This window comes from Saccostrea echinata, unplaced genomic scaffold (genome assembly GCF_033153115.1).
Source record: "Saccostrea echinata isolate AGI-Se365-2 ecotype Australia unplaced genomic scaffold, CSIRO_AGI_Sech_v1 ptg000029l, whole genome shotgun sequence".
Classification (NCBI taxonomy): domain Eukaryota; kingdom Metazoa; phylum Mollusca; class Bivalvia; order Ostreida; family Ostreidae; genus Saccostrea; species Saccostrea echinata.
In genome coordinates this window covers 31,622,962-31,641,654 of record NW_026889778.1, presented here as the reverse complement: position 1 = coordinate 31,641,654, position 18,693 = coordinate 31,622,962, and the positions used below count along the sequence as shown (strand labels likewise).

Below are 18,693 nucleotides of genomic sequence, written 5' to 3'. Positions count from 1 at the left end.
AATATATATACTATACCAAGTAAAATTGACTTTGGACCCCCCCCCCAAAACACGATCCCTCCTCGAAAACGCGGATCTATGTGAAATTGGTATGAAAAGTCATAGCTATCTATGTGAAATGGGTATGAAAAGTCATAGGTATGAAGCTTTAAATTTCAACGAACCCCCCCCCCCCCCCCCTTCACGAAAGCGGAAAAAATTCCTGGATCCGCGCCTGGCAATAATATCTACCAGTACATAAAATGACTTGTTTTAGTTAACAATGAGCATGCTTTTCATGTATAAAAAATAGGAATGGGTATAGCCAAAAATTTCATATCGCGATATATCACTTCAATCCTTATCATGAACTACCATTTTTTTTTTACACAAGAAATTTGAAAATCTGTTGGAAAAATCAATGTATTGCAATCACCCCAGGAAAAGCTGACAAACACTTCTGTCCCTGTTTCGGGCTGACACGCCATTGATTCAAAGGGGAATTCGTAAGGTATTTTGCTTCAGCCTTGTTTCGACGTAAAACTAGGGGAAAATTCTGGTGATTAGTGTTTTACATGTATCTGCACATTTAGAGTAAGATGGGGAGGTTTTCTGAAAAGGGAGAAGTAAGTTTAGACGTTTGAAAAATAATAAAGTCGTCATGTTACGTGGTAATTAGATTCTTGATTTTTCGGCGGGGGGTGGGGTGGGGTCAAGTAATAAATTTGAAATCATGTTCAACTCAGTAGGCAAAAAAGGTGTCAAGGCTCATAAAAAGTCTGTGGTGCTTAGTGCCAATATATAATTTCATAGGAAACTTGAACTGTGCACTTCGAATTAAAATGGACTTATATGTTAAGGTGATAGAAAAGGAATAACTTTACTGGTATTTTTTTTTTGTGTGCAATTCTTTTAAGCTTTAATGAAAAAAAACCCTGTAGAATTTCAAGTTGACACACACACACACACCCCCCCTAAGCAACCTCCCACACAATCCCACACCCTCTCTCTCACACACACAGACACCCTCACACTCACACACCCACACTCACAAACATTAAAATACCATCTACTGTCCGTTTATAGTACAACCATCTTCACATTAGGTAATATGTAATTATTGTATGTAAATAGATTAGATTCACTTACTTTGATCGTCAACAGTAACTTCTATGTCCTTGTCATCAGTATCACTGCTTCCTACAAAGAGGAAGTCTACTTTGCGTCGCAATTTGTGGGATCTTCTTTATAATAAAAAAAAAATTAACAAAAAATCCGTCGGCATAATTGTAGAATGGCTGAAACATATCACTGGAAATCGAAATATTTGCCCTCAATAGCGTATTCGAATTCGATTGGCTATATCCCCAAAAATCACCAATCAAATTAAGAATAACTGTTTGACATGCGCAGAAATAAAGGAGCGGAAGTTAAATACTCATTCAAACATTTTGTTGCAGATCGAGAAATACATGTATTGAAGATGAAGATCTTTTGCATTCAAGTGAAACTGTCAATTCAGGACTAGGTAAGATATATGATTTTGACTTAAAAAGCATGTTCCATTTGTACAAAGTATTTAAGTTTTAAAGAATGATTGAATGTTAAAAGTTAAATGTTCAGCATACATGTATTAAACAAATGAGAAATAATGATTAAAAAAAAAAACTGTAAAAGGGTGAATATATATACATATTTTTGGTCCTTTAATACTGGAAAATCGTAACGTTAAGACTAACAGGACCGGCATTTCTTTTAAATTATACCAACATTGTATGTACTTAATGAATTTTTTTAATCGAAAATTTATTTTCCTGTAAGTTTTAATTGATTAATTATCAACCGAATTGAATTTTTAAAATCCTATAGTATGCCGTTTTGTTTAAATCTCTGAGCTTCCACATTATGAAGATATCTAGACTGAATGTGTGACGAGAATTTTGATTGCGCATTCGATAACTTCGGATAATTCCCGGCGTTACTGACATGAAACAGCCGAGATGTGTTGAATGAGCAATTGTTAATCCATTCCTTACCCTTGAGGTTATTTTTATCAGTGTCCATATAACAAGAAGTAGCAAGGCTGATTTTTCCCATTAATATAATTTAATCCGCAACCATCGTTCTGTTCGCATCACGGAGTACACACATGTAATGAATAATGCTTCAAGGGATAATAACAACTGTGTAGATAGAAAAGGCACTGCTAACTGCCCTGTTTTAAAATTATTTTCACAAATGCCGCTTTTCTAATTTTAAATTGACAAAATGTCAGAAATACTCAAGCTGTAGAAAGTAGTTACAAAGAAGTGTCATTAATATTCAAAATCTAAAGTAAGAAATAGGCTAATAAGTATTTTCACGTGCTTGATAAATATAAGAAAGAGTTAAGAATTTTTAGTAACCTTTTAACATCATACAAAACTTAAAATTTCATCAATTATTCTTTTACGGACACACGTCTTTTAAAAGTTATTTTTATTCAGTATATTTCAGGAATATCCGTGGAAGCATTATTTTCTGTTGAACCCGCCCGTTTTAAGCAGATTGCTTTTCCATGAACGTATTTTTATATGCTAAATGTATTTATATTATTCAATTCACTTACATTTAATATGTATATCCTAAAGACATAGCAAAATTTGATCTATTACACTAGTATTAAGTTTCTTTCTGAAATGAGACCCCCCCCCCCCCCCCCCGAAAAAAATCCGTCAAATCGATTAAAATTGGTACATCAAATTCCAGTCATTTGTTCTTTTTTTCACCATCTTCGCTTTTCTATTATTTCCTTTAAAATACAAATTTACCAAAAAATCGGCATGCGATGATAATCCGTAAAACTTATGAATTATGTTTTATCGAATACAGCCCGAGTAATTAATAACAGTTCTATGACAGGGAAAGAATTTACGACTTTGTAATATTAAAATATAACCAAAATTGTTGTTATATGTAAACTGGAATAGAGTAGTCAGATCAATACACTGTGTTACCGACGAAAGATTAACCTGTTCCACCTTTCGACAGTAACCAATGAACTCGTCCGTTGACGGTTGTGGGAAATTCTACGAAAAGGAAAAGCAATCGTCGGTAACCAACGGGTGAATCACGTCGAATTCCTCTATCTTGTGGACTGGTTTTGATAATTTGAAATTTTGTTTTGTTTCATTGATACCTAACAAACGTGTGAATATGTATTCAATATGCCCGGAATAGGTACTCAGAATAATTACCGTGTGTGTTGTGTGTGTGTGTTTAAATAATTGATGTGTAAAGTTGTTTTTTTTTTCCATAAATAGATAAATTATTCAGTATGCTTTCAAGTAAACATCATCTGTCTCTCTCAGCCGCGCTTACTCTTTCCTCGCATATTTAATAAGGCCACCAAAAAAATAATGTTCGTTGGACTTCTCCTCACTCAAAATGAAATCGAAGTACCGATATTCTTCACTGTCAACCGGAACTAATCCATTTACTAAATAACAATGAAATGTAATGATTCATTGAAATATCTCGTAATAAATGTATAATTTTGGTTACAGATTCTGATACCCTAAAAGAATATGAAGCATTGAATGAAAGAATGGGATTGTCTTGTGGAGTTTTGAAAAAACGATCGAATTTATGTTATACTAGATGGCATCGACTAAGATTAAAAACCTAAGGTAATCTCTCTCTCTCTCTCTCTCTCTATATATATATATATATTAGGTAATCTATATATATAACGGACTCTTAGATCTGTTATCATGACACAGAGAAAAGATAGGACTGGACAAATATTTCCTCATATTAAGCAATACAAGTTTTTAAAGAAAAATCTGCCAAATCAAGTCTCATTGTCATAATATAATAATAGGAAGTGGTGCCATATAAATCTATGCTTTGATTTTTAAAACATATTGACAAATTACGTTCATATGAAAAATGATTGGTCTTTGTGAGGTAAAGCATTTCAACGCATCTATAATTAATCTACAGTGTATACCCTATAAATGGAATTCGTTACAGGAACTATTATACAAAGTGACTTTACGCCCTGAAGTGGTAAAGAAACAATATTAAACTGCTATTTCTATTGACTTCTTCAAAATTGTCAAATGGACGATTTTTTACGCAGCAACTGGTTCACTAAGATGTCATAATTCTTTTCTTCTACTGTAATAAAGCTTTCATTTTGTCAATTGAATGAGAATATTTGAAATAATAATCTGCCTGAGAATTATAATTTTATACGCTCATCTTAAGGCAGGGCATATTTTGTTATGGCGTTCATGTTTGTCCATATGTCTGTCTGTTTACTTTTTCGTGTCCGGCTCATAATTTTTATACTATGAGCATAAAATTAACAAACTTTGTCAGCTGGTACATCTTGTGTAAAAGGTGTGTTTCACTCTAAAAATAGGTCATTGTGACCTTTAATTAAGATGTTATTGTCAAGAAAGGGGAAAATCCTGTCCGGCTCATTACTAGATAACTATTAGACCAAGAACCGTAATACTCGACCATTTGATGCATCTTAAATAGAAGGTTTGTCGCATCCTATTTAAAGGGCACTTTGACCTTCATTTAAGGCAAAATTTAAATATATATATATATATATATATGTATGTCTTTACATTTTAAATTATACAGTCCAAAAAGATGTAAGAATATTGCAGATATTTAAAAAATGTTTCATCAAGAAAATACACAGTTTTTTCTCATTGCTAACTTTACAACAATTTTTAACAAATATAATAATGTTTTGTTTGTGTCAAAAACAAGAGAGAAATTCCACATTGGAGTAGTCAAGAAGAATTTTAATAACAAACTAGATGTTGAATTAGAGATAAATTAATGAGTTTCCTGTGAGGAATTTTAACTGGTAGAGCATCTCTGATCAGGCAGATGTTATCTAGATCTCTTGGGAATTAAGCAAAGGAATTTAATTGCTCAGTCTTGGATAAAATTATCCTTTTGTCTAGCCTCTTTCAAAATAAATCCGGTATAAAGTAATGAAAACTAATTTGAAATTGTACAATGTGAATTTTTTTAATATTGTCCAGCAAATGACAATGGTATTAATTGCTTAGATAAAGACTTTTTGCAATACACAAAGTCTGGAAAAGGGAACAAATCTGATGGCAATTATGGCTGCTTAACGTCTATGAGAAATATGGGGGGGGGATCTCCTGCAGGGTCTTGGTTTACTCATCTCTGGGACTTGTCCTAACCTCTTTTATTGGATATGTTTCCATTAGGAAGTACTGGCTCATTCTGCCACATTTTTAGAAAAAAATAAAGATACCAAATGCAGTTTATTATTCATAGTTATTACCTTTTTTTTTAAGTGTCTGAGGTCAAATTCCATGTTTACCCCATCACACTTCTCTGCCTTAATCTGTCCAGTATTATGCACAAATGTAATAAATTTGTTTGGTGAATGTAAAAATTCAATTAATGGTTTATTTGACAATATATTAGATAGAAAAAAATATCAAAGAATATGAATTTTACCACTCAAATGATGTATATTTTTTACAGGGTATTACAGAAGAGGAATAGAATATTACACTGTGGCAGATGTTGAATATTTGGGAGTAATAGAGAAGAATAAGTAAACCTACTGCAAGACTTTTTTAGGAAAACTCGATGAACAATTTATCATGTCTAATATTAATATGAATTTATTAATACTAAACTAAAAAGACACACAGAAAATTGCCAAAATTTCTTTAAATTTATCTGAATTGCCTTCTCTTAGCTCTCTAACAACCACTTGTTAAAGATATTTACTTTTTATATTATATTTTAAGCAATCGGCGTTTAAGACTTGCAAATAAATCTTTTTTCAGACTTATTTTCTTAGCAAGTAACTGTTATCACATGTTATAAACATATAAATTTAATAATGAATTTCTTATCAAACTGTTGTTAAAAAGTTGTTTTCCTTTAAAGTTTTCTGAATTAACTTCCCTTGTTATTCTAACAACTAGTTGCTAAGACATTTTCAGGAAGCTATCTAAGATATTCTTAACAAGCAATTGTTAAGGTTAAGACTTTCTTGGAGCTATTTAAGATTTTCTTAACAAGCAGTCGTTAGGGTTTAGACTTATTCAGGAATCTACGATATTCTTAACAACCAGTTATTAGGGTTTTAAAAGAATTGCATTAATTGAAACATAGCTTTCTTAACAAACAGTTTTTAAGAAAATATCTTGAACATACTCCTAATCTTTTTATTAAAAAGTTAAATTAAGACATTTTTCCCAATGTTTCCTGAGTTGTCTAGCCTTGGTCCTCTAACAACTAGTTGTTAAGAAAAGAATATTTCATTAAACTTGTATGTGCTATATTTGCTTAATAATTTTAATTGATTGTCAATTTTTATCCCGGTTTTCTAGCAAATTTTAAAAGGATTCCATGGACCTACTTCTAGCACCCTTAACAAGCAGTTGTTAAGACTTTATTCCGTTTGACTTCCTTTCCATTTCTAACAACCAGTTGTTAAGAATATATCTTGTGAAATTCTTTTGGTATTCTTAACAAGCAGTTGTTAAGACTTTATTCCGTTTGACTTCCTTTCCATTTCTAACAACCAGTTGTTAAGAATATATCTTGTGAAATTCTTTTGGTATTCTTAACAAGCAGTTGTTAAGACTTTATTCTGTTTGTCTTCCATTGCATTTCTAACAACCAGTTGTTAAGAATATATCTTGTGAAATTCTTTTGGTATTCTTAACAAGCAGTTGTTAAGACTTTATTCTGTTTGACTTCCTATATCCATTCCTAACAACCAGTTGTTAAGAATATATCTTGTGAAATTCTTTTGGTATTCTTAACAAACAGTTGTTAAGACTTTATTCTGTTTGACTTCCTATATCCATTCCTAACGACCAGTTGTTAAGAATATATCTTGTGAAATTCTTTTGGTATTCTTAACAAGCAGTTGTTAAGACTTTATTCTGTTTGACTTCCTATATCCATTCCTAACAACCAGTTGTTAAGAATATACCTTGTGAAATTCTTTTGGTATTCTTAACAAGCAGTTGTTAAGACTTTATTCTGTTTGTCTTCCATTGCATTTCTAACAACCAGTTGTTAAGAATATATCTTGTGGAATTCTTTGGGTAGTCTTAACAAACAGTTGTTAAAACTCTGTATAAAAGTGTAACAGTTTTACTTAATTTTATCTTACAAGCAATTACTTAAGAATTCCTTCAGCTTATTTTTCGTGTTCTTAACAAACAGTTGTTAAGACGTGCCAGATATATAATGGTTTCTTTAACAAGCATTTGGTAAGAATTGGAAAATAAAGTGTTTAAAGTGTGCATAGATTTCAGTTGTCTTTTTGGTACTTAACAACCATACAGAGCTTTTGATCAAATGGAATTGATCAAGTTAAAATGGAAGGTGTTACTAATGGATCAGTCCATTTGTCTTCTATGAAAGGGGCAACACAATCATTTCATGCCAAATGTCACAAGTAATTGTCTTTGCGCCTTCTTCTTGAATTAATTGTTCTATTGAATGGGTGTGATAACGTCTATGGAAATATAAATGATTCAGAAGTTTAAACCTTTAACCTGATTCTTATATATGATATAAGCAATGCAGTAAAAAACAAAAGGTAATGGGAAGGGTGGGTGGGAACACTTTCATATCTTATCTCAGGTTATTCATGAAATTAGGATTCCATTGCACACACTATGTGTTCTTATGAAATCTCCAATTTCATTTCATAACCTTTGATAAGATACTAAGTGTTCTTTTAAAGCCCATATTACAGGTAAACTTCGTTATCTCGACATCAACGGGACCATCGGAAAATGTCGAGATATCCGAGGTGTCGAGATATCAGAGTTGAGACTTGACATACAAGATTTCACTGCACAGCAAAACAGGCAAGCTTATTATATGTATATGACTTTAATATAGGCTCTAGCTCAACATATATAAGCAATCCCTCTTATTTTTATTAAAAATCGACGAAGTTATTTTTAAAAATCTTGTTTATAAAACATGTTCTTTATCGAAATCTTTCTAAATTTAGAAAGTTTCAGCACAAACTTAAAGCATTCGCGTGTAACTTGCTTCTTTTTTTTTGCCAGAACAGGATACGAAATGCGCTTTATAAAATTCAAACCATATAAAGTTGACATCCGAAATACGGAAAAACATTAAATGTGTATTATTTTTCCCCCCTTATTTTGTTCAGGAAGAATGTACATTATAATTATTTTTAAAAGAGATTTGTGTATCTAAACTAACGTAGTGATGTTACAGATGCATGCATGAATAACTGCTGATTCGGTCAATCGTATTGTTAATTGGATTGTTTCCTGTTGAATACATTTTAACTACAAAATATCATTAAAACATCTAATACCTTAGTTTGAATTATTCAATGTGTTTGTTATTCATTGTAATTTAGTTACCTTTATCAAATTTGAAAATTATGCTAGGTTTCGATAACAATCACTGCCTGTACATTTACGCAGAATCATGTCGATTTATCAATGATATTACCCAAGCTGAACATTAGCAATTAACGTCTCAAAGACGCCGAGGGGGCTTTGGATTCACTTACATACACAGTCTATAGAATTAATTAAGCAGTGTGCAGTCAAATTTGGGTGTGAAAGGTGTGAATTTTTGACAATGTCGAGATAACCGGAGTCGTCCGTGCGTGACGAGCGACCCTATCTGAAAAACAGAAAGGTTTAATAGAGCAGAAAATTGCCGATGTTGACATATACCAGGTAAATTTTGCTCTTGGGACTGTGACTATACGTCGAGATAACCGGGGTTGTCGACATTACCGAGGTCGACATATCAGAGTTTTTGCAAATCATTTATATAGTAAATACTGCCGGACCGTGGACGGTTGTCGACATATCCCAGGTTGTGGACATATTCGATGTCAAGATACCGAAGTTTACCTGTATTATCTTTTTAATACTGATTGCTGAAAGCTCAACTTGTGTACTTGTTTACAATAAAACCTGGCAAAGGTACTTTCCTTAGCCCAATGAGCTTGTTGCATAATGTCAGAAACAGAAACTCCTGCTAAATAAGCTTCTGATACTGAAGCTGACCTTGTGGAGTGAGCTTTAAACTGGTCAGTATTAATGCCAGCTTCAGCCAGTATGGTTTTTAACCATCGTGAAATAGCACTTGTTGTCAATGGGTGATGTGGTTTAACATAATTTAGTGACAACCAGGATCTATCTATGTTGTTAGAAACATCTCTAAAACCAACTGTTCTTTCTAAATAATTAAGAAAGTCTGCATTTTCCTGAATGTTGCAGGATAACCTCCGAAGTTGAGAAATGTTGTTTGAAATATAAAAGCCAAGGCGTAAGCTTTTATATTTCAAACAACATTTCAAGACAGTGGAGGTTATCCTGCATCATTCATGGCAACAAGGACTATTTCTATTCTACTAACAGCTCTAAAATACGACTGATCGTTTCCTCTATAGAGAAATTAGCTAGGTCACCATGCCGCGATAACGCTGTTCCATTTAACACCTGAGGGTCAGTTTGTTTGTTTACCTGCGTATCAATTGCATAGAATGCAGACAACTGAGCTTTTGTTGGGTTAAAAATATCCTTTAATTATTCATAAATTTGTTTGCAACATAAATTGATTAATTTTAATGAATGTAAAATAACAAAATCAGTTGTCTATTTCATTGCTATATCAGTAAAATCATGAAATGTAATTGTTGTTGGGAGGTCCGTGGAACAGCCCAACTTAGCAATAAAAAACCGACATTTATCAGCTGTTTTAGGTGATAATTACTCTTTAGACTGTGGAAGGCGACACATTGATATGGTCTAAATAAGTATTAGATTCTACAGTGAAATATTCTTTTCAACTGTACAGGTTTGATATGTGTTTTTGATGTGGTAATTTTTTGATGAAGTTCGTGATTTATTGGAGAATAATGTCTGCAGCATTTCTTTGATCTTGGCAATAAGTGTGGCAGAATATCTAATACATTCTACCACACATAAAGTACTTGTCTCAAAATCATTGAATGCAATCAGATGTAATAGATTCCCTGGCTTGCAAGTTTTTGTAGGCTTGGGATATTTAATTTAAATGCAATCACCAGAATCTAACATGGAATTCACATTTAACTGGTTGAGTTCTGAGGCTCTGCCAGCAGAGGTCAGAGCTAGTTACAGGCCACTAATTTGCAAGACAACTTTTTCAGACAAAGATTTCTGTTATCACCTAAGTTATCAATAAACTTAAGCAAAATGTCTACATCCCAAGACTTGATATCTTGGTTTTGGAGTTCTCATATTGAAAATAGCTGTCATAGGAATAATTAAAGGATGCTGCCCTACTCCTTGACCATCTACGAGGGCATGATTTTTGGAAATAGCAGATCGGTAAGTATTAATTGTCCTGTACTGTTTATTTTCATTGTACAAAACAGTTAAAAACTCTAAAATAGGTTCCAGAGGGGTGTAAATTGGATCAAATAACCTTGAACCACACCAGCCAACCCACTCCTTAGGCACTTTTGTAAGCTGCTCTAGTTCCCTGTCTCCAAGCTAGGGAGTGTAAAGAGGCAGCTTCTCTAGAAAGAGACCTTGTTTGTGTGTGTGTTCCCTGAAACCATCCATGCAGCTAGATGAAGGGATTTGTTTGATGTAAGAGGAAAACCTGTTCGAGATGTCAACAGACTGGGATATGGTGGAAGAAGGACTGGTTTGTGAATCAATATTTCTAAAAAAAGAGGATACCAGGGTTTAGCTTGCCACACTGGTACTATTAATACTACATATTCTACCTGGTCCTCCCTTATATTCCCTAAACATTTGCTTATCTGACTGAATGGGGGGAAAATGTAAGCCTTCATTTTCTTCCAAGAGTGGAGAAACACACTGATCCCTCTGGCCCCAGGGTCTGCTTTCCAACTGAAATATTGAGGAAGTTGAAGGTTTAGGCGAGAGGCGAAAATGTCTATATTGCACCACCCTAGATTAATAGGTTCATGATTTGATTGAAAACTTGTTTGTCTAACATCCAATCCCCTGAATCTTGTTGATTTCTTGACTCCCAGTCTGCTCTTTTGTTCAGAGTTCCTGGAATAAATTCTGCCATTAGGGAAATTTGATTTCTTTGACACCAATCCCAAATTTGCTTTACTAGATGAATTAGTAATTCCGATTTTATTCCGCCCATTCTGTTTATGTGTGCTACACCTGTTATGTCTATTTTTATTAAAATTGTATAAGCGCTTGCGCTTGTCATCAAAATATATAAATGTAATATTTTTTCTTTGATCTACGCCCGTATTTGATTTTGTGGTCACTCAACAAAGCAAAAACAATAGCATTCATTCATTTTTCCATGGTGTTACAAGCACATGGAAGTGGCACAATGTCGATTTTAATAAAAGAAAACGTTGATGAGTTTCTTCTTAAAATCATGCATGCATCGAAGGAACTAATTAATTAAGGAACATAATTAATTGTTCCCAAAGGTCTATTACCATGCTTGATCGCATTATTCACCTCGAGGCGATAGATGATTGAAACAGCGAGAAGCTATCTTTGAAGGTGCTAATGATAAGTACTGGATAACAACTAACAATAGTTTAATTAACTGATTAATCCATGATTTGGCAGAACTTTCTCGATCGATACTTCAGTTTACCAGTGCGAGTGTGTATACAAAAAATACATCTACCCTACGACATTATGTATTCACGCGTTCCGGTTTACGTACTTAAGTGATGGATTTGAACACAAAAAAATTAAATATTTAGAAATCTGTTAGTGCACAATGATTTTTAGCATGCAGGGGTCCTTGCACCAAAGGCGCTAAAATTAGTAGTGCACCATATTTTCTCATTTTACAGTATTTGTTTTTGATTTTGCAAATGATGGAAGTGCCTAAAAAGCTGCCAAGAGTTCTTTTGCATTTATGCAATAGGATTTCTCTACTGGGGACCAAAACCTTCCTTTGCTTTGGGTTTCGTACGTGGCCCCCCATGCTAGGTTTGAGGCATCTGATGTAATAATCATTGATGGGTTTGAGGCTATGATTTATTTCCCGTTTGAAATTTCTAATTGGTTTATCCACCATCTTAATTCTGTTTTTACCCCACTTGATATAGGAATCGGTGCCTCGTAGTGTTTGTTTCCTAGCAACCCTTTGATCTGAGTCATTTGCATGAAGTGACAGTGTATTTTGGCTGGAATTACAGCCTGCATTGTTGAAATTAATTTCCCTATCAACTGGGACATTTCCCTCACAGACAGACTTTCTTTTTCAGAACCTGTTTGCATTCTCCTTTTATTTTTTTCACTTTTTCTTCTGGTAACTTGAAAAGCATATTTACGGAGTTTATTTTGAACCCCAGAAAAGAAATTTCTTGAACTGCGTCTAACATGAATTTTTTCCAGTTTCTCATGAACCAAGCATCTGTAAGAGAAAGAGTGTTGTATTTCGACTTTGAACCAAATTCTCTCTGTTTCTGGCTAGAAACATAAGTTACAGAAAATGAGCTTAACACTTCTTTTGCATAAGTAAGAGTTCTTCCCCTTTCTATTTTTTGAGGTATAGTGTCCGTACCTGTCAGATTTCTTTCTGTAATTATACCCCACGCAACTAGTTGCGGGGGGTATAATGTTTTTGACCCGTCCGTCAGTCAGTCAGTCAGTCAGTCAGTCCTGTTTTTATACCCCACGGAACTAGTTGCGGGGGGTATAATGTTTTTGACCTGTCCGTCATTCAGTCAGTCAGTCCGTCAGTCCTGTTTTTTTTTGTCAGCACAACTCCTCCTAAACCGCTGCACAGAATTTCTTCAAACTTTGCAGATATTTAGGACACAATGTGTAGATGTGCATATTACCAGGAAATTCCGATTCCATTATTTTTTCTGGGAATTTCGGCACTTTTCAACTTAGATTTTTGGCCATATCTTGAATATAGAGATGAACAGTTTGTCAGCGCAACTCCTTTTAAACCGCTGCACAGAATTTCGTCAAACTTTGCAGATATTTAGAACACAGTGTGTAGATGTGCATATTACCAGGAAATTCTGATTCCATTATTTTTGCCCTAAGAGTTTTGCCTATTATTGAAGAAACTTTCCAGCTAGGTAATAAGGAAATCCTCACTGTAATGACATTTTATGTGAAATATTTTATGACCTTAAAAGACCCCTATTGATTTTGAGATCAAAATATTAATGATTTAACACACACACAATCTTGAATCTTGGATAGTTCCCCCCCCCCCCTGTCAAATTGGTGCCTTAAATAATTTCATAAGTACAGTATATAAAACAAATTCATATGACTACATCATAATTTTGTTTTCATCAATTATTTAAATGTGTAAGTTGTCATGTGTTGGACATGGACTTACACTCATTAACAAATCGAAATCACTGAGGAATTTAAATAACAGTTTGTCAGCATAACTCCTGCACTGAATTTCCTGAAACTTTGTAGGTATTTCAGACATAATGTATAGATTTGTATATTACCAAGAAATTTTGATTCCATTATTTATCTAGAAACTTCAGCCCAATTAAATTTGTAACATACAAAGATTTAAATGTCCTTATATGCAAGAAGTTTTGATGTGATGATTTTTTGCAAGTAATGCCCCTTTTTGAATTATACTGTGTATTTAAAATGCACTGTGCTATTCAGTACATGTTCTATTGTTGAGTTTTGGGGGAGCGTGGGGTATGTGAGCTTGCTCACTTTTTCTTTCATTTTGTCAGCGCAACTCCTCCTAAACCGCTTCACAGAATTTCATCAAACTTTGCAGATATTTAGGACACAATGTGTAGATGTGCATATTACCAGGAAATTCCAATTCCTTTATTTTTCTGGGAATTTCGGCACTTTTCAACTTAGATTTTTGGCCATATCTTGAATATAGAGATGATTACAGTTTGTCAGCGCAACTCCTTTTAAACTGCTGCACAGAATTTCGTCAACTTTTGCAGATATTTAGGACACAGTGTGTAGATGTGCATATTACCAGGAAATTCTGATTCCATTATTTTTGCCCTAAGAGTTTTGCCTGTTATTGAAGAAACTTTCCAGCTAGGTAATAAGGAAATCCACACTGGAATCAGCCTTTCTAGTGACATTTTATGTGAAATATGTTATGACCTTAAAAGACCCCTGTTGATTTTGAGATCAAAATATTAATGATTTAACACACACACAAAATCTTGAATCTTGGATAGTCCCCCCCCCCCCCCCTTCAAATTGGTGCTTTGCCTTAAATAATTTCATAAGTACAGTATAGAAACAAATTCATATGCCTACATCATAATTTTGTTTCCATCAATTATTTAATTGTGTAAGTTGTCATGTGTTGGACATGCACTTACACTCATTAACAAATTGAAATCACTGAGGAATTTAAATAACAGTTTGTCAGCATAACTCCTGCACTGAATTTCCTGAAACTTTGTAGGTATTTTAGACATAATGTATAGATTTGTATATTACCAAGAAATTTTGATTCCATTATTTATCTAGAAACTTCAGCCCAATTAAATTTGTAACATGCAAAGATTTGAATGCCCTTATATGCAAGAAGTTTTGATGTGATGATTTTTTGCAAGTAATGCCCCTTTTTGAATTATACTGTGTATTTAAAATGCACTGTGCTATTCAGTACATGTTGTATTGTCGAGTTTTGGGGGAGCGTGGGGTATGTGAGCTTGCTCACTTTTTCTTTCATTCTGGTTTGTTCTGTTAACCCATTGTGCACGGCATCCAACTCAGCTGCTCTTATCAGTATATCGAGTGGTCAGTCTCCTGCTGACCAGATAAGCTGGGCAGACAGATGCCAGTAGATAATTATGCTAATGGCTCTTTAATTACTAAAGCAATGTAGATAAAAGTATACATTTTCTGAAAGCTTATACTTTTTTCTCTGCAGCAATATAATTTTCAAACAGCTAAGTGGAATTTAACACCCATTAATAGTAGATAAATCTTCACAAAATAAATAAACAAAACTTGAGAAAACATCTATGTTTTAATTCAGTCCATTTTTTCTCATGAAATTGTAATGTAAACCATATAAAATCTTTATAGCATATTTAACAATAATTCTTTTTCTTTCAGATGCACTTTACATAATAAAAATATTCCAACTAGAACAAAAGATATTTGTGTTTGAATATTACCAGGTAAACTGACAAAATAATTCAACATTATCAACTGCTTCATACCTGATAGTTATGGAGTTTCCAGAGTTTTTTTTTGATACACAGTCCATGATGAAAACATTTTGAGAAGAACAAACTTGAATTTTGAAGAAATACTCAACACATTTCATAATTTGAAAACTTTTAAACTTTAAATTGTCTGTAGAAATTTCCCATATATGGGAGTTCACGGAATTTCACACTTTCATGTCATTACTGCTGCAACATTCTCATTATGTGTTTTGACTGACAAGCCAAATGAACAGGTATATTACACTGTCTGCATCCCATTTTTGTGACACCTTTCCTTTGTCAAGGAACTCCAGAAAGGGAGCACTCACGGCACACTTTGTTTTTTACATACAACTGTTCAAGTGAATGCTCTGTTGCTCGTCCACCACAATCAACTTTGGGAGGTTCTCTGTTTGCACGCGTGTCTCCAATTAGATCCTCCAACAGATCCTCTATGTAGTCCTGGAATTTTGGCCAGCGTTCCTTGGCTAGTTCAGGATGTACGTCCTTCACGATGATATAGGAATTGTGGGCTGACACCATCATCAGGTAGAAGAACAGCCGTCTCCACCATTTCCTTGATCGGTGGTGTAGCAGATAGTAGCCAATCATTTGGTCGCAGGTATCTACCCCTTTCATGTACTTTTGGTAATCTGCAAGCTGCTTGGGAACTTCCACAGCATTTTGATCAGCTCCTGTCCTGCGGTTTACTTGGCCGACATGAAGTGGGTCATGGAAGTTGGAGAGAACAAGCACAGCCTTTGTGTCCTGCCAAATACAGAATGTTAGTTCATCATTTTGAGCCACTTTGTATTGGTGTTTTTGTAATTTAACTTGCTTTGGCAGCAAGTCTTTGGGTAGGCTTTTCCGATACAGTTCCACAAGCATATATACCTCTGATATGAAGATCTCGTAAAAGGTCGGCACTTGTGTAGAAATTGTCCATGTAAACACATAGATTGCTTCCAAACATTGGTCTACATAAGTCCATTACAACTCTGTAGGCCAGTCCTTTCTCTTGTTGTCCGAATTCTTTGCCAGTATAGACTTGAAAGGCATGCATATATCCAGTATCGCTTTCGGCCATGGTCCACAGCTTTATGCCCCATTTTATCGGCTTGGCTGGCAGGTACTGACGGAATCCCAGACGCCCCTTGTACTTTATCATACTTTCATCTATGGTGACATTTCCATAGGGAATATACAGTTCTTGGAATTTATTATTCAAGAAAGTAATAAACCATCGTACCTTCCAAAGTTTGTCTGGTTGATTTGGTCGATTCTCGTTGTTTTGTAAATGTAGGTATCTCCATATTTGCGTAAAGCGGTCTCTGGGCATAATTCTCCCAAATGATGTTGTCAACAGCCACTTTGTCTGTCTCCAATAGTCATTTTTGTAGGGCATACGCATAATTCCCATGGCAAAGCACAGGCCTATAAAGGCCTTCAAATCAAATACATCGACAGGGGTCCACTTTGCAGCATATGGCGGGGGTGGGTTTTTCTCTCTCTCCTGTTCGGCATATAAGTTGGTCTCACGCACAAGAGTGGTCCACATTTCGTTGTCCCAAATGAGTCCAAAATATTGGCCGGCCCCTGCTTCCTCTGGGTGTTCAACTGTGGCACCCCCTACCTTTTTGTAGCGTTGTTGGATACGTGGCTGAAAATCTTCCTTCATCCACGTATTTTGAAAGCCAAGGAAATCTGCGTCGTCGTCCGAATCCTCCTCAAATAAATTTAAAATCCAGTCATCTTGGTCACCTAATTGAACTTCTCGATCTAATCTATCAATATTTCCACCATCTAGATCCATTTCATCGTCTTCCTCTACATAATCTGCCTCTATATCGCTACCTTCACTTAACTCCGCTTCTCTCGCCGCCATTTTGATTCTGTGTAAACTTAAACGCATGGTTTTCTTTGTTTCTCTCTGGAATTTTCCCTCATGAATAAGTATCTAGTTTCATTTTTAATTGCGCATGAGCAGTAGAAATCTATAGTAATCTTACTCCTACAAAAGTTTTATTCAAACGCATTCATATAGAGACTTTCCAAGCGTTCAAATGAGAAGGTATGTTTACTACGATGCCAGTAGTATCCCGCGTGAAAAGGTAGACTACGACTGAGGTCGTATCGCGTGCACAATGGGTTAAACTTGTATCCAAGTCTTTGGCCATCCGAAAATCTGCCTGAGGGCCCATCTTAAAAGGGCTGTCTGAACCTTTGCTTGATATCATAAGAAGTTGCAGGTTGATTGTAAAAAGACTTTCTTCTTTTCTTTTTCTCTGGTTGAAAGGCATCCGCAAATTCACCTGCATCCTTGTGTCTCTTTCCTGTCTTTTTTAAGATTTTAATGAATTTATCACAAAAATGTGTACTTCCACAAGTTTCTAAAGCCTTTGAATCCTCATCCAAAATAGCTTTAGCCTTTTTATAATCTCTAGTAATTTTTACAGTTGCATTGATTCTTCTGTGAAGGTCTACAGCTACACTGCTCTGACCAAGTAAGCAAACAGTTTGTTCTAACAGGGAGCACAAATGAGCAACATCAACATTGTCATCGTCATATGAATCTGTAGAAGCAGCACATAAACTTTCCAAAATACTCCACAATTTGGAAAGTGGTCCCATTGTTTTAAAAATTCTTGACTGAATATTTTGCGTGCCCTTGTTGGCACATTTATCAACTTGTTTGTTTTTCTTTTCCAGTAAAGGACTGATAAAGGAATCTAATTTTTTCACTTTGAAAAGATCACCTGCATCAGGAACAGTATACTTGTCTAAGATCTTAGTCTTGGGAGTTTTGTAAAGTACTTAGAAAAATTGTTTCAAATCCTCGTGGAGTTTTTCTCCTTTGACATGGCTTTCAATGTCAAACATTTCATAAACTTCCACACTTTCTGATGTGATGCTTCATCTAAGTCTAGAGCTACTTTTGTTTTCTCTACTTCTGTGGCGGATTTAATGGATTCCAAGCCCAACTTATGGGAATTCTGAGAAGAAGCTCTAGAATTATTGCTCGACCAGGAAGAAATGAATCTGAACTGGAGCCAGAACTCGAACTAGAGTGTCTCCATTTGCGTGCTCCACTCTTACTTTGAGCTTGAGCTTCGGTGTGCCCACTACTTGGGGTTTCACCATTATCAAAATGGCGACCATCCTTGAGAATTTGTCTGTGAACTAGACCTAGAATGCCTAGTTTGCTCTCTTGACCAGGGGGAAAAGGACATAGAGCTGTCTGGTATGCAAAGAACATCCGATAAACTCCTCATAAAACCAAGGAAGGTCAAGAAGAAAAACAAGTAAAGTCATACAAACATGGGCAACACGAAGTGTAGTGGACCGTAACAAGTCCAGGTAATGTGTCACTCATGAGCCAAATCAAAGAATGAGTAAAGGACTATATTCAGTAATGACAAATATTTGCCCCAAAATCAAACTTTGACAGAAAAATATATAATTATGTACTAAAACAGGGGGATATCTGAAGACATCAAAGCACTGAA

General features: G+C 34.8%; 1 protein-coding gene and 1 pseudogene across 2 annotated transcripts in view; one reads left to right on the top strand and one right to left on the bottom strand.

Annotated features, from left to right (window-relative positions):
• The window catches only part of LOC133195808 (neuroglian-like), a 594,903-nt gene that overhangs the window by 227,746 nt on the left and 348,464 nt on the right, over positions 1 to 18,693 (top strand). The gene's annotated exons all lie outside the window — the stretch shown is intronic.
• Positions 17,210 to 18,459, bottom strand: LOC133194247 (uncharacterized; annotated as a pseudogene).